At 29.0% G+C, this 4,236-nt stretch overlaps 1 pseudogene; it reads right to left on the bottom strand.

Annotated features, from left to right (window-relative positions):
* Positions 1,710–2,274, bottom strand: LOC104789129 (annotated as a pseudogene).

Here is a 4,236-nt window from a genome sequence, read left to right as displayed (position 1 = left end):
CTCCCAGACTTATTCTTTTTAATCTTCCTTAGAGCTTTGCTTTGTTTTATTTTTTTTTTCTCTCAAAGTTGTAGGCGAATAATGGGGTTTAGGTAATTCGTAATGCTTTTTTTTTCTTAGAGCTTTGCTTTTTTTTCTCTCAATGCTTTTTTTTTTCTCTCAAAGTTGATCGTAATTCCTATTGACTATTTAATTGTGTTGTTTAGGTAATATCTTTCCCTTTTTCCATATTCGAGATGGATACCATGACGTATCTAATATGAAAATTTTCAGTAGTTTTGTTTTAACAATAAATTTGTTTTTAGATATATTTTAAAAAATTTGTTTAGAATTAAAAAATAAAAGCATTGATATCATTAACAAAAGAATAATAAATAAAATAAAGAAATGAATGATTAAAAACATAACAAAATCTACATAACATATCTTTGATGAGACCTAATGTTATAAACTTAGGTGATGGGAAGGATTGGTATTTATTCGTATAATCATAAAGCTATTGGTTACATATGATTTTGAGGATCATCATAATTCATGAACGTTGCACGGTTGAAAATGTATAACTGTAGAAAATATTTTTTTTAAAAATGGATACGAAAAAGGAAGCATTTTTTTTTGCAAATACTGAAATACTGTACCCTTAAATATTATTTAGTAAACGAATCATGATATAGCTAGCTATCAAGTATCCATTTAGAAAGTGTTTGTGTTTGTGCCTGCGGGTTTTCGTAATATTCTCTCTGTTTCATAAAGAGTGTCATTTTTATGATATAGAATATACAAATTAAGAAAAAACTAAAATTCTACAAATATACATTTATTTAATGAGTAATTAATTATTTAAATTTAGTAAAAAGAGTTTTGGGTTAAAGATAAAATAAGAAATTTGATGTAAAATATTACATAAGAAATGTAAAGTGATATTTTTTTTTTTAAAAAGAAGATATTTTTTATGAAACAGAAGAAGTATATATTAGTAATAAAACTTGAAATCTAGCTAATAATTCTCGATCATATAGTTTCATACCACAAAACGTTTGTTAGAATGTCAGAAAGAATATAGATGAAGAACAATTTGTGAATTAGCTAGTCATATTTGTAAATTTAATGATTGTTTTAACTTATTTATTTGTATAGCTAACATTATAAAAAAGATTAAAATATATTTTGGTGTTCAGGAATATATAAGTTAATATGATTCGTTTATGGAGTATATGTTTTCATCTTTTTAATGCTTATGTGGTATCTATTTGAATTTTGATTTCCCTAAATACAACCTTTTTGTAATTATTGCGAAAATACAGATTTTGTTTTTGTCTGTGATATATATGAAGATTGTCATTTAATTAAATGTTAAACTATACTCCTACAAGACCTCGGAAATTTACTAATTAATTTACTTTTCCGATGTCTCATACTATATTATAGTGGACTCCAATTTTTCGGCTGCTAAAATATAAGAAATTAAGAAGTACGTATTTGTGAGAGCATAAGAAGAAAAAGAAAGATATTCCATTAGTTATGTTGGAGTAAACAAAAACACTAGAGAAGAAAACAAAACCTACAACTCAATTAAAACGTAAGAAGTACAACCAAAAGAATAAACAAAACCACTAGAGAAGGAAAATAACTACAACTCAATCAAAACGTGTATGAATCTATCAAACAATAAAGAATAAAGAAAAGAATAGGAAGCAAGTTGGATCCGATCCAAACAATATTAGAGGCTGAAGCTGCGTTATGTGGAGCTAGCTGGTGATGGTCCCATCTGATACTGTGGAGCATTATATATTGACCGGTGAATCAGCTAACGGAGATGGTGAAAGAGACGAGGAAGAGCTTGGTGATCGGACTGGTCCAGGAACTGGAGCAGCCACGGGACCCAAGGAGGCCGGCAAGACATGGATTTGAAGCTTCTGTCCCAACATGCAGTGACTAGGAACCCCGCATATGAATTGTTGGAGTCCCGGTTTGGTTAGAATGATGGTATCAGCTCCGGTATGGTATTTTGTCAGCGGGTTAGACGAGTCACACTGCTGAAAATCATTGTAAGTGACTTCAGTGACGTCATGAAAATTGTTGTTTGTATGAGAAGACCAAAGAGTCTCCGACTTGAAAAGTTCTTGATGAAGCCCAAGCCTCGTAATCAACATCTATCATCGTCCAACCCTTCGAGTCTCCGACCTTGTGAACGGTTCCTCCAATGGCAACTCCAAAAAGAGTTGCAAGAATCAACAAAGAAGTAAAAGTCACGTTTTTCTTAGTCAAAGCCATGATCATGTTTTTGGTTTCTTAACTTGGGAATGAGAGAAACAAGTCTGAGAGAGATGATTAATGAAAGTAATGAATTTGTTTTGGTGACAAGGTTAGAAGGGGTCTACATGTTTCTTATATAGAGCTGAGGGGTCGGTTGAGATAATCCTAGTCTTGTAGGAATTTGAAGGTTAATTTGATAATTCCTAGTGACTTTATGATTATGTTTTGTTTAGGTAATATTTTTCCTTTTTTTCCATATTCAAGATGGATACGACGACCGTTTCTAATATGAATTCCCTATTTTTCAACAGTTTTGTTTTCAACAAGAAATTTGTTTTAGATATATTTTAAAAATTTTGTTCGGAATTAAAAATAAAAGCATTGATATTTTTTTTAAAGTATTATAATTAAATAAAGAAATGAATGACTAAAAACATAGCAAAAAGTTATCCTTTTTAATAAAACGGAAGTACACGATTTCAAATTGGTAGACTATATAATATTTATATAAGTTATAACTATGATCAATTATTTGATAGGTTATAGGGATTAATTATTTGATAGGTTATATAGATTTAGGATTATAATCCTCTTAAAAAGGATATTACAAAATAAAATAAAATCTTAAAGAATATTTAACTAACCATATATAGACAAAAAAAAAATCTCAGAAATTAATATAAATTAATCACTCTTATGTAGAATTCCAAGTGATTTCCGATTATACTAAAAAATAAAATCTTATCTGACTTTATCATAAAATTTTGACTGAGTAACATGTCAAAATTTAAATATTTAAATTCATTTCATATATTTCTTTTGTTGAATTGTGTATTTTTATATACTATAATAAGTTTTTAGATAATTTAATTTGGAATCTTTAAAAATAATTTAATTTGATATTTTTAAGAATATCATAATATATGATAGATCAAAAAGTTAAAAATTATAAACACTATAATTTAATTTGTTATAGCATGATCAATAATATGAAAAATTTTCAAGAAATATGATTTCTTGCTAGAGCACGGGTTAAACTTTCAAAAATATGATTTCTTGAATTAAATTTAAGTTTGGAATAATATTATTTGGTAGGGTTTCTCGGTCACGATGATTTTGACAAACATATGTTACATATTTGGTCCTAAAATTAATATGCGCTATACTATAGATTAAGTCATAAAATTAACTATCAAAATACAATATATAATTTTAGTCACTAAACAAATCAAATAAAATTAACAAACAAAAATTAATTTTTTTATCACACAACTTAATCCGCGTTATACCGCGGGTCAAAATCTAGATATACTATAATACATCTTACAGAACATATGTTATTTTTATAAGTCATATTTAGTATATGATTTCATGCCATAATATTCCATCCAAAAAAACCTTTTAAAATAAATAAAATAACCACATATACAATGTTTTAAATAAAAATTACCAAATAAACAAAAGGAAGGAATTTCAACCCATGCTCTAGCACAGGTCATATTCTAGTACAAAATCTACATAACTAGTTTTCTTATATAAAGACTGTTTGGATACAAACCAACATCCCACATTGGAAGATTCTAATATATAATTCAAGTCCAACACCAATGAGCACGAGACTTTTTGGAAGGAGCCCAATAAGAAATCCGTGAGTGTTGGACCACTTTGGTCCAAAGCAGACAATATCATACTAATAGGGAAGTTGGCTTGGGATTGGAAATCCCAACAATTGGTATTAGAGCCTACGTTGAAATAGTGGATGTCATGACCTAATAGTCGGTGTGAGAGAAGCCTCTCAATGTAACACGATAAGAAGGGTACTTCAGGAACACCTCGTGAATTGTAACGCCTGTGAACCAAAGTTCTGGTTTGGGATGTGCATTGGTCGATGCAAGATCAGTTTTGCGGGATGACTTAAGTGAAATGCTCGTTTGGTTGCGTTTGGGGTTTGGGAAAAACTAGGGGTCGAGTATAAAATGA

The sequence above is a fragment of the Camelina sativa genome, chromosome 5, assembly GCF_000633955.1.
Source record: "Camelina sativa cultivar DH55 chromosome 5, Cs, whole genome shotgun sequence".
NCBI classification, from domain to species: Eukaryota; Viridiplantae; Streptophyta; class Magnoliopsida; order Brassicales; family Brassicaceae; genus Camelina; species Camelina sativa.
This window is presented reverse-complemented; position numbering and strand designations above follow the sequence as displayed.